This window comes from Heteronotia binoei, chromosome 6, assembly GCF_032191835.1.
Source record: "Heteronotia binoei isolate CCM8104 ecotype False Entrance Well chromosome 6, APGP_CSIRO_Hbin_v1, whole genome shotgun sequence".
Lineage (NCBI taxonomy): Eukaryota > Metazoa > Chordata > Lepidosauria > Squamata > Gekkonidae > Heteronotia > Heteronotia binoei.
In genome coordinates, this window is record NC_083228.1 from 42622627 (window position 1) to 42636075 (window position 13449).

The 13449-nt window shown below is 47.3% G+C and overlaps 1 protein-coding gene across 1 annotated transcript in view; it reads right to left on the reverse strand.

Moving 5' to 3' along the window:
* Positions 1–13449, reverse strand: part of ADGRA1 (adhesion G protein-coupled receptor A1) — a 538647-nt gene that overhangs the window by 431355 nt on the left and 93843 nt on the right. The window lies entirely within an intron of this gene.

The window sequence follows — 13449 nt, forward strand, 5'->3', positions numbered from 1 at the left end:
AGATGGGTACCAGTCCTTTTTACTTTAAAAGGCTATTCAAATAAGACGCTGTGCACATAATCTTATTAAGAAAACCATCTGTACTTCATAGTCTAATAGAGAGGTTTTATGTTGACATGGAACTTTTCAGCAACATCTGTCAGATTTTCTACACTCTCAGTGATCAGTGAGAAGAGAGCATAAACAGCCAATGTAACTCAGCATATAAAGTGCAGCCAGAAACTTTGCTAGCATGTATACAGAAAATCCTCAAAACATTTCAACAGGGACTTCCATTTTCCAGTTGCCTTAAGGAACACACTTAACCTTTTAAGAAAAACAATTATTCAAATGAACACTCTGAATTACTAATTTTAGCTTCCTAGGTGATGTTGACAAGCCTCTGGGCACTGCAAGAGCAACCACTTTTCAGCTTGATCCCTGCTAATTCCAGGTTGGTGAAATCATGCCAGGATAAATAAAGGGTGTTGCTTGTGGATGTCATCAATAGCTCACTCTCTTTGGGTCCCCCTCCCCCACTAAGATACTGAAATAAATGCTTATTCTCCCGCTTATGGGGGGAGGGAATTCTTTTGATAATAAGGTATGATGCTAACTAGAAACACATATTGAAGTTGCCTTGGGGGAAAATGACTAAAAGAGTAATTTTTAATTTATTTTAAAAAATTAATTTAATTTTTTAATTTAATTATTAGATTTATATCCCATCCTTTTCCACAGGGAAAGTGGGCTCAGGGTGGTTTACAACAGAATTTAACAGAGTTACAAATAAATATAAAACATCATAACAATATACAGCTTAAAAATCTGAGAGTAAAACAACATATCAGCAACAGGCTTAGGAAGGCATGGCCAGACAGCGGCATATAAGCCAACATCTGGCAACATAGCACAGTCACAGTGCTGGTAAGAATATTTGAGAGGTTAGCTGGTAACAAGAGGATGCCCACCAGATCAGTTAAAAGCCTGGCAGAAGAGCTCTGTCTTGCAGGCCCTGCAAAACTTTGATAAGTCCCATAGGGCCCAGATCTCTAACAGGAGCTCATTCCACCAGGTAGAGGCCCGGACCAAGAAGGCCCTGGATTTCATTGAAGCTAACCAGACGTCCTTAGGACCAGGGACCACAAGAAGATGTTGAGCAGCAGATCTCAAACCTTGCGGGGGCTCATATGGGGAGTGGCGGTCCTGAAGATATGCTGGCCTCAGGCCATATAAGGCCTTAAAGGTAAGGACCAACTCTTTGAAGTGGATTTGGTACTCAAGAGGTAGCCAGTGCACTGGGTGGCTCTGCAGATGTTGAAGTCAACAACCGTGCTGCCGCATTCTGCGCCCACTGGAGTTTCCGGAGCAGGTTCAAAAACTCTGGAATTCTTTGGTCTTCACTCTTTTCAGTTTTTCTTTAGACCTGTCTATGGTATAGATGCACTGGTTGCCACAGAAGATAATCTCAATTTAACTGTAGATAATGACAATCCTTCCGTATCACCAGTGCTAGATCTTTTGTCAGACTGTTACAGAATTTAAGGTTATAAGACGAACAGTAGTAGTGTGCTTTGTGTTTTAAACCTTTGAAAGCCACCTGTTCAGAGAGGCGTGGTTGAGGACATGAACTTGCAGCAGGGTGTCATAAGGTTGTGTTGTCCCCAAGGCTTTTCAGTATTTATCTAAGGTTGCTAATTCTCAATTGGGGGCAGGGGATCCCCTGGTTTGGAGACCCTCCCCCTGCTTCAGGGTTCGCAGAAAGCATGGGAGAGGGGTTGAAATGCCTGCTGGGCACTCCATTATACCCAATGGAGACCAATCCCATAGGATATAATGGAGAATTGACCCATGGCTATCTGGGGCTCTAGGAGGCTGTTTTTTGAGGTAGCATCTACTGCCTCTCCTCAAATAAGCCTGCAAGTTTCAAAAAGATTGGACCAAGGACTCCAATCCCATGAGCCCCAAAAGAAGGTGCCCATATCCTCCATTATTTCCAGTGAGGGAAGGCATTTTAAAGGAGCATGGTACCTTTAAATGTGATGGCCAAAACTCCCTTTGGAGTGTTTATCACAACCTTATCCCTGGCTCCACCCCCAAAGTCCCCAGATATTTCCTGAGTCAGACCTGGCAACCCTAATGAAAACTTTGGGAAAATCAACTATAATTCAGTACACTTTTGCCCTTTCATAAGCTGAAGGCACTTCTGCTTGAACAGCTGGGACTTTGTTGTTTACACACATTCCCCCTCAAACTGAAGTCCCCCTATGCCCAATTCCATACCACTTCCTCCATGGAAACTTGGTCCATCAGAATAATCTTTTGGCAGCAGGAAGGATTTATCCATGAGCAGAAGTCTACTTATGCATCTTTGGAGTCCATCTACACTTTCCATCCTGTTATTCTGAAAAATATTTATTTTTCTAACCTGTTTCAAGGACAAAATGTCAGCTTTCTGGTTGTGGATTCAGGCATGTCTGAACCAAAGGATTTTGGTCCCCTAGGTAGCCCATGACTTTGGCACATGTGGAGTAGCCATGACCTGGGCATGCCCAAAGCCAGAAGAAGCCACTGCTGCTACCACTACCTGGGCAGTATGAAGATGGCAGTTGCCTTCTCTTCTTTCCATCCTCCCTCTGTTAGGAGACAGGGTCAGGGTAAGAAGAAGGCAGGCCATGAGAGCATGCCTTGGCCTCTGGTGTTGTTAATCATGTGTGTTGTGTCCTAGGTTCAAATGGAGAACTGTTACTTTTGGAGGGAACTGTTACTTTTGGAGGGAAGCTGAACAGGCCAAGCTTGTACTCCACACCAGGGTTCCAGAGAAGGCCTAAGCGTGCCCAATCAGGGGAAGGATTGAAACATAAGTAGCCAATCAACATCTAGGTTCATACTGTACCCTGATAGGCCCTTAGGCCTCTGTAAATAGCCAATCCATGTACATAGTTAAGGTCCAATCAGAAGGGGGCAAGAATTGTATAAAGGAGCGAGAGGTTTGAATAGAGCTCAGTCTGTGTGTGTGTTCCTAAAGTAAAGCTTGCTGAAATCACTCTCCGACTCTGGTCTCTTACTGCGCCGACCCCAGTACTTTACACTGGCGACGAGGATGGGATGCCAGTAAGAACCAGCAACAGAACCAGGAACACGGAAAGGTGGCTAAATCCAAGCCATCTGGGTCCGCACCTCCGCTCTGCGCATACCCCAGCTCGCAAGCCGCCCAGACACGCTGCCAAGAATGGAGGCTCCAGCCAACCTCCTACAGCCCTTTAGCATCGATCGCCCCAAGCTGTGGGACTCGTGGGTCGAAGGCTTCCAGTCATACCTGACCTTCCAGAAGATTACAGAGACTACCATGCAGAGAGCTCTGCTTATCAGTATGTGTGGCACGGAGACTGTGGACTTAGCCAGGGCTCTTCTCCAACCCAGGAAGCTCTCAGAGACGCCGGTGGACGACATCATCAGCGCTCTGGAGAAGTATTTCCAGCCCCAGCCAACCAAGCTCACCCGGCACTGGGACTTCCGACAAAGGACACAGAAGGCAGGCGAAACCACGATGGCGTTCTTGACAAGCCTGCGCCGGGTGGCAAGCCGATGCAGTTTCGCAAACCTCAACGAAGCCCTTCTCAACCAGTTTGTATGGGGCTTGAGGGACGAAAAACTAGTACAGAAACTCCTGTCCCTCTCCGAGTGCGACCTAACAAAGGCAATCGATGTGGCCACCAGCTGGGAGAAGGGCAGATCAGCAGAGCCACAGCTGACAAGACAGGCTGCGGCACACCAGATCAAGCCTGAACCATCTACAGAGGACTCAGACGAGGACAAAGCTCTACAAACCGGCTATCGTTCAGCAGGAAGGAAGACCACCCACGTCCCACAGGGCATGAGACACAAGACACTACCTGCATGTGCAAGTTGCGAGGGCCAGCACGAGCGGAAGACCTGTTGATTCCGGAATGCCACCTGTCGACTCTGCAACAAGGAAGGCCACATCGCCTGCGCCTGCAGATCCAAATCCCGAGCACGCGTCCCGCAAAGATCTGCGCACTCCGAAGGCCAGCCAGACTTCGAGACCGACGCTCTCCACGCCCACCCATACCCGGTACAGTACCTACCCTCGCCAGTCAGGCCCTCCAAAATCCGGGTCAATGTAGGGATCGGGGGGGTGCCCTGCCAAATGGAGGTGGACTCTGGGTCAGCATCATCTATTATAGCGGCAGAGACATTTTTTAAAATTCCCACCAGGCTGAGGCCTCGTCTCAGGGACCCAGGGTTTACCTTAGTGGACTTCCAGAAGAATAAGGTGCCTATCTTGGGAGTGGGCCCGGTCCCAGTCCAATACAAGGGGTTCAAGGGCCAGCTACAAGTGCTAGTGGTCAAGAACCACCTTACAAACCTTTTGGGTCTCGACTGGTTCAAGCCCCTGGGAATAGAGATCAGGGGGGTCAATAAGACTGTCGGAGTGGACTTTAAGAAGGTTTGCGAAGAGTTCCCGGCCGTTTTCGATGGCACCTTGGGCTGCTACACGGGTCCCCCGGTTACACTACACCTCGACCCCACAGTGCGGCCTATTAGGCTTAAAGCGCGGCGAGTTCCATTTGCGCTCAAGCCTAAAATTGAGGAGGAACTAGATAAACTGATCGCACAGGGAATACTAGAGCCTGTCACCCACGCAACCTGGGAAACTCCCATCGTGACTCCAGTCAAGCCCAGTGGGGAGGTGCGGATTTGTGCAGACTATAAGTGCACCCTCAACAAGGCTTTTCAGGCCCACGCATACCCTGTGCCCATCGTCAGCCACGTTTTAGCCACCCTAGCCAGCGCAAAATTTTTTGGCAAGTTGGACTTGGCCCAAGCTTACCAACAGCTGCCGGTGGATGAGGCCACGGCCAACGCCCAAACAATTGTGACCCACCGGGGGGCCTTTAGAGTAAAGCGGTTGCAATTTGGCGTGAGTGTGGCTCCGGGGTTGTTCCAGGAACTCATGGACTCTCTTTTAAAAGGACTTCCCGGAGTCACTCCATTCTTCGATGATGTGCTGATCGCGGCAGCCTCGCCTGAAGAATTCGCCGCCCGCCTTAGAGGAGTCCTACAACGTTTTGAAACAGCCGGCCTCAAGGTCAAACGGGAGAAGTGCCTCCTGGGCGTGGATCGGGTGGAATTCCTGGGGTTCTCCATTGATGCCCAGGGGGTCCACCCCTCCGACGCCAAGCTGCGTGCCATCAGAGATGCTCCAGCGCCCACCAACAAGCAAGAACTCCAGGCCTTCCTCGGCCTCCTAAACTTTTATCATGCTTTTCTCCCCCACAAGGCAGCGGTGGCCGAACCCCTGCACCGGCTTCTAGACAAGAACCGACCCTGGGCGTGGGGCCGCCAACACGCTAAAGCCTTCCAGGATATCAAGGGCCTCCTGATGTCCAACTCCGTCCTTGCCCATTTCAACGAGACCCTGCCCTTGGTCCTTGCATGCGACGCATCCCCTTATGGCGTGGGGGCAGTTCTGGGCCACCGACTCCCTGATGGGACCGAAGTCCCTATCGCGTACTACTCGCGGACCCTCTCGTCAGCGGAGCGGAACTACGCCCAAATCGACAAAGAAGGGTTGGCAGTTGTGGCCGGCGTCAAAAAATTTCATGATTACATCTACGGCCGGCCCTTTACCCTCTATACGGACCACAAACCCCTCTTGGGCCTCTTTGCATCAGACCGGCAGACCCCTCAGGTGTTGTCCCCACGGGTCCTCCGTTGGTCCATTTTTCTAGCCGGCTACACTTACACCCTAGTGCATCACCCGGGCAAGGCAATGGGCCATGCTGACGCCCTGAGCCGCTTGCCCTTGCCTGATGTGGATCCCGATCCAGCCCCGGCTCATCAGATCCTACTGATGGACATGCTTCCGGACAGGCCATTGCTCGCCCGCAACGTTGCTGCCCGCTCCACTCGTGATCCAGTCCTCTCCCGTGTCTTGGACTGGGTGGGGAGGGGGTGGCCCAAGGGCTCGACTGGGCCGGAATTTACTCCGTTTGCAGCCCGGAAAGACGAACTATCCACCCACAAAGGCTGCCTACTATGGGGCAACAGAGTCGTCATCCCCAAATCCTTGCAAGACCAAGTGCTTAGAGCCCTGCACGAGGCACACCCGGGCATAGTCCGCATGAAGGCTCTCGCACGGAGCTATGTCTGGTGGCCCGGCCTCGATGCAGAAATTGAGGCTTGGGTTAAAAGGTGCCCGACATGCCAGGTGTCAAGGCCTGACCCCCCACGTGGCCCAGTGCAACCATAGGAATCCACCAAAACCCCCTGGTCAAGACTGCATATGGACTTTGCTGGCCCCTTCCATGGGCGGACTCTACTCATAGTAGTGGATTCATACTCCAAGTGGTTGGAGGTGGTCCAGGTGCCCTCGCCATCATCGCAGGCGACCATCACGGCTCTGAGGGCCATCTTTGCAACCCACGGGTTGCCGGAGACCATCGTCACCGACAACGGCACAGCATTCACGTCCGCAGTGTTTCAGGACTTCTTAGCCAGGAACCTCATCAGGCACATTCGCTCTGCTCTGTTTCATCCAGCCACCAACGGCCAGGCAGAGCGGATGGTGCGCACGGCAAAGGAGGCCTTGAACCGTCTGGGCCCCTCAGACTGGCCAAAAGACTTGGCGTGTTTCCTAATGGCCTACCGGACCACATTCACCGCCTCCACAGGTCGCAGTCCAGCCGAACTCCTCATGGGCCGACGCATCACCACCCTGCTGGACAAGCTGCACCCTGACCGAGCCCCAGACAGGCGACCGGCGCCGGAACACCTTAAAGCCCCCAGAGGGTTCTACCCAGGTGAGACAGTGTGGGCACGGAACTATGCCACCACTGGCCCCGCCTGGCTCCCTGGAAAGGTGGACCACGTCACCGGACCGGTCTCCTATGCAGTGACCTTGGAGGGTGGACATCTCCTGAGACGACACATCGACCAACTCCGTGGTCGCCTGCCTGCCGGGGAGCCAAGGTCAGAGGCTCCAGATCCGGACAACGTAAGTCCCCGTGAGCCTGACACAGAACAGGGTTCCGTAGAGCCCGCTTCAGCCCAGCAGGAGGAGACCCCCGACCGCGCAGCTGAACCCAGGTCTCCCGGGTCTGCCATCCCAGATGTCTCCAGCTCTGCAGCCGCGGAACCACCAACTGAGTCGGAACGCCCAGTCCCCTCGGAGCTCCAACGCTCAACACGAGATCGCCGCCCTCCGGCATATCTCCAGGACTATGTCACCTGATAGCTGGAACTATGGGGGGAGGGGTGTTGTGTCCTAGGTTCAAATGGAGAACTGTTACTTTTGGAGGGAACTGTTACTTTTGGAGGGAAGCTGAACAGGCCAAGCTTGTACTCCACACCAGGGTTCCAGAGAAGGCCTAAGCGTGCCCAATCAGGGGAAGGATTGAAACATAAGTAGCCAATCAACATCTAGGCTCATACTGTACCCTGATAGGCCCTTAGGCCTCTGTAAATAGCCAATCCATGTACATAGTTAAGGTCCAATCAGAAGGGGGCAAGAATTGTATAAAGGAGCGGGAGGTTTGAATAGAGCTCAGTCTGTGTGTGTGTTCCTAAAGTAAAGCTTGCTGAAATCACTCTCCGACTCTGGTCTCTTACTGCGCCAACTCCAGTACTTTACAATGTGGAACACTCAGGTGGAGGCACTGGGGCCCTACCACCAACAGCCATGACCTTGCATGATATCCATGATGTGATGACATCAAACAAAACTCTATGGTTTGAGTCAAATTTTACTATATGGTTTGCCCAAAAACCAGAACATCACTGTGCAATATCTGGGATGCAGCAACAACACCCTGCGCCATCTCCCAACCTCTGCTGGTGCAAGGTCACTAGTCTAACCCTAGACTAGTGGTGCTGCCTGGGGCTGCCACTTGCCATGGCTCATCTGCCCCCAGATGAGACTTGAGCCTCTTTTGGTGCTGCCCTGCCCTGCCATGGCCAAATAGGCAAATACCTGCATTAATAAAGCTCCTGGAGTTTTCACAACTGAATAGGTCATTTTCATTGCCGAAACTAGTGGTAGCATTTACAAAGAATTCTTTAGTACCTCACCTTCAAAAGGATTAATAGAAATTGAACAAGGTAATAAATTTGCCAGACTGGTCAGTTCACAAAAAACAACATAAATTAAATAGATTTGGCTTCATCCCTGTTATGACAATGACTGTAATAACCTCTATTATCTACTTTAAATCCTTCTGTTTTCTTGTTTAGCACTAGCAGATATTTGTGCTTTCATATCTTATTCTTTGAGTTCATTTTTTGGTACTATTTTTTTTCCAGTCGCTGATTGTATATCACACTATCTACAACTTCCTTAAAAGCAGGGTCTTTACTTAATGACATTTTTATGTCTCAATTGCAACATTAACCTTCACTTCAATGACCACTGAAGAAGATACGCTTAAGTAAGCATGGCTTTCAAACAGATAAATGTCCTGGCCTTTGATAACGCTCTAATCAACTTTACATTAAGCTGTTGCACAGCTCCAAGGTAAAGGCTTAGAGCTGAAGCACAAAAACCACAAAAACAACCAATATTACAGGAAAGAATACCTACAACAAATGGGGGGGGGGAATAGCATGGAAGAAACCTTTTCTTTTGGAAAAGGGAAGGGCAGATCCCCCCCCCATTCAGAAAGGTAAATTAATGATATAATTTTGGCAATCTATAATTACACTAAAGTGGGTGCAAAAAACAGCAATAAAACATTAAAGAATATGTATTTCTTAGTAGAGATTAAAATCATTTCAGCAGTTTAAGAGGTAAAAGCATAGAAGACATTTTGACAACATCATAAGACAGACTTGAAGATAAAATGGAAAGAGTGGAGGCCAGTAAATCTCACAGAGAGAGAGAGAGTATAAAATGGAAGAGAGATATTAGCCATGTAGGTTAAAAGAAGTTTGAGACAAAAAGTAGAGAGTCCAAATTGGATTTAACCAAATTTAGATTTAAAAAAAAAAGGTTACCAAATTCTAATATTGTTTTCTACGGGAATAACTACTGAACTCTTCTAATTTAGAAAAAGAAGGGTGGGTTTTTATACCCCGCTTTGAATCTCTAAGAGCCCCGTGGTGCAGTGTTAAAGCTGCAGTACTGCAGTCCTAAGCTCTGCTCATGACCTGAGTTTGATTCCCAGTGGAAGCTGGGTTTTCAGGTAGCCAGCTCGAGGTTGACTCAGCCTTCCATTCTTCCGAGGTCGGTAAAATGAGTACCCAGCTTGCGGGGGGGGGGGGGAGTGTAGATGACTGTGGAAGGCAATGACAAACCACCCCATAAAAAGTCTGCCGTGAAAATGTTGTGAAAGCAACGTCACCCCAGAGTCAGAAATGACTGGTGCTTGCACAGGGGACCTTTCCTTTCCTTTCCTTGAATCTCTACCCTAAGGAGTCTCAAAGTAGCTTACAGTCACCTTCCCTTCCTCTGTCCATAGCAGGCACTTTGTGAGGTAGATGGTGGCTGAGATAATTCTGAGAGAACTATGACTGGCCCAAGGTCACCCAGCAAGCTTCATGTGGAGGAGTGTTTCTCCAAATTATTGTTCACCACTCTTAATCACTACACCACACTGGCTCTGCACTCTTAACCACTACCCCACGCTGGTTCATCATTGCATTGATGCACTAGTGCACTAATATTTAAAAAGGTTGGAAAAGCTCTATTTTGGGCTGGCATACAAAACTCTCATTGTTGCATTTTATTTGTTTATTTAACAATATTATGTTTTATCCCTTATTTATTTATTTATTTATTACATTATTACATTAAGCTTATATCCCACCCTCTCCGCAAGCGGACTCAGGGCGGCTCACAACACTACATTACTACCATTATTGATACCAACATTATACTATTGCTTTTTGTGTAACTGACAGGATATATGGACTCCATTTAAAACCTGACAGTCTTGACAAAGATACCAAAACGTACACCAGACAGCATGAGCCGTCTTACTGTGAATTCATTTGGATTTTTTGAAAGTTTTTCTTCCGTATTCTTAGAAAATATGTACAAAGGTTATGGATAATGTATACTATGTGGGATTTTTTGTTTGAGGAAACCTTTTACTGTTTGGAACCTTTAAGAGAGTGGCTGCAAGTGCACCTAGTGAGAGAGCCACTGCCGCAGACTGAATTAGAATTTTTGAACTGAAGCATTGGGAATAAAGACAATTGCTATTATTTATAATATTTCTGATGGCTTACCCTGACATTCTTATACTTTTATTGGTCTCATTGACACATGGATTTCTTGATTTTACGATCTGTTAACACAAACATGGCTGAAATGCAAAATCAAGTCTAGTAAAAGGTTCCAAATCTGCACAGCTTGCCATCTTAAAACTTTTAAGACCAGACCTGAATACCTTTACTTATGTATGGGTGGGGGGGGGGGAGTTGAAGGGAAAACTGGGATTACAGTTGCATGCCAGTACCTGTCACCAGTGTTCCCTCTAAGCTAACTTAGTATGAGCTAGCTCACAGATTTTTAACCTCCAGCTCACATCTTTTTGTCTTAGGCTCAGGAAGGATGACACCAGAGCACAATCATTTATGCAGTAGTTCACAACTTTAATGCCAGTAGCTCATAATTTTAATGCCAGTAGCTCACAAAGTAGAATTTTTGCTCATAGGACTCTGTGCAGCTTAGAGGAACCACTGCCTGTCACCCCATCCAATGAGCTACTATGGCCTAAGCTAAATGTTCAGGTTTTTAAAGAGTTATGTCTGGGTGCCCTGCAACTATGCAACAGGTGTGGGAAATTGCTTTAAAACAATCAAGGAAAACTCTGCTGCAGGAGAAGGAAGCGCTGCTGCTTTCCCCCATTATTTCGTAACACTTATTTCCCCGTTTTTGTCACAGAGTATTCCTTCCCCACATGCACACAGTTTCAGCACAGGTAAATAGCTGGGGGGTGGGGGGCGGAAGCAGGAGCCCTTCCTATCTTTATGGTGATATTCCAATTCTACTTGGGTTCACCTTGATATTTTAAAGCAATTTCCTGCACCTACTGTGCGTAGGGTTGCCAAGTCCAATTCAAGAAATATCTGGGGACTTTGGGGGTGGAGCCAGGAACAAGGTTATGACAAACATAACTGATCTACAAAGAGAGTCCTGGCCATCATATTTAAAAGGACTGCACACCTTTTAAATGCCTTCCCTCCATTGGAAATAATGAAGGATAGGGACCCCAGAATTGAACACCCTGTCCAATTTTTTTGAAACTTGGAGGGTGTTTTGAAGAGAGTCACCAAATGTTGTGCTGCAAATTTGGTGCCTCTGCCTCAAAAACACCCCCAGAGTCCCAGATACCCATAGATAAATTCACCATTATACCTACTATGGGAATCGGCCTCCATACGGAATAATGAAGTGCCCAGCAGACATTCCCCCGCCCCTCGCTTTCTGATGACCCTGAAGCACGGGGAGGACCTCCAAACCATGGGTTCCCTTGCCCCAACCTGGAGATTGACAATCCTGTGTGGCTGCAGGGAACCCATGTTGAATCCAGGAACCTCAATCCATTTTATTAGAAATCTGAACATCTAGTTTGGCCCTGCATTTTAGCTGGGCTTAAGAAGTAGATATGTGTTACTTCATGAAGACATTAAACTTAATTGTGTAATTATGAGAATTACACAAAAGCATGCTCTCCTCCCAGCAATGTTTCAGAATCTGGCCCACTAAAAAAATAACCTCTTAAAGTTACTGATACCAAGTAATTAAGCAAACAAACAAAAAACCCACAATTATCATGCAAGGTATGGTATAACAGATGGCAGAACTTTCCACTTAAGCACACAGTGCGAACCTGAGAACAGATTGGGGATTGAAACCAACTTAGAAAAGTTCTAAATGTTTAGACAAAGAATAATAGCACAGCAACTCTTTATTAATCTTTCGCCAATATAGTTGTCAGGGGGAAAGAAGCAAAGCAGCTACCTTTGTGCCAGCTTTACTGAAATCTATCATGTTTACAAAGTTCTACCATTGAAAAATATGTATTTAAAAATATTTTATGGTATTCTTTCCCATTTATTTTTTTTCAACGCTGTGCAGTCGTGCATTACAGAATGACATTCAGAATAGCAGGACAAAATGGCAGATCGCATCATTCATCAGAGAAAGGAACATTAAGTCCCTTTTAACGGAGATATAAATAATATATTCTTTAAAGTATATGCACAGAAAAGCATTGGCTACAGTATATTAAACTGGTAATTCCAGTACCACAGCAAAAAGGCTCTCTGAAGGGAAAGCTCAGGCCTGAGAACACGATAGTAATTGCCTCAGTTCACCAAATGAAGACACGAGACCAAAGCATGGGTTTAACAAGTTTATTTTTAAACAGCTTATCTATATCTTCAATTAAATTATACTAATAGTTAATTGAAAGTGGGCTGCACTAGGCCATCCTGGTAGAGGAGCAGAAAAAAAATATGAAATAGCTCACATCTTGGACTTCAGGAGGTGATGCAAGCAGCTCTTGTATCTGGTGGACTGGAAGGGTTATGGACACCTGAGAGCCAGTGGACTGCATTCACAAAACACATCCCCAGAAGCCTGGCCCAACCACACCTCAGAAGGGAGGCCCTGAGGGGGGGGGATATGTCATGAGTCAGCCAGGGCTCAGCAATAGCAAGGACTCCTCGGGAGAAGAGGAGCCCCATGTAATTAACCTTGAGTCAACAGAAGCTGACCAGCAGGAAACTGAGCTGCAGAGCTGTCAGGATTCACAGCCATCAGCTAGTGGAGAGCCACCAACATCCTCCAGCCCTCATTCAGCAGTTGGCTGTTTCTAGCCAACCAGTATCACCTATACCAGGTTAAATTGGCCATGATTGAAAATATAACTCCTTTGTTAGAGAAAGCATAATTTGTACTTTGGGAATCTTTCATTAGGATCCAAGTAGGGTTGCCAGCCCCCAGATCCCAGCAGGGGATACCCAAGTGTTGTAGGGACTTCACTGCAGACCAGCTGATCAGCAGGGGAAACCCCTCCCCTAAACAGGGACATCATGACACAATATCCCCAACACTAAGATGTCACATGGAAGTGACATTATCGCATCACATGGGGGATGCTCTGTCTTTTGGGCAAACTCTATGGTTTAAACCCAATTTAATGAGAGAGTCAGTTCACCCAAAAACCAGAGCATCTCCAACATGATGATGTCACTTCCAAATGATGTCATTGCATTGGGACCTCTTGTGACATCCCCCACATCAGATGGGAGGGGGGACCTGACAATCCTAGACCAAAGACCAAAGCTGGTGAGCAAATTCTTGACAGAAGCAGCAGATAGATATAAAATAAGTGAAATAATTAGCATCCTAAAGGAAAACTGCTATCAGAGAATAAAATTCATTCTCCTAGTAATATTTTGGGATTTGACTGGTTTGCCAGATAATTGAATGATTCT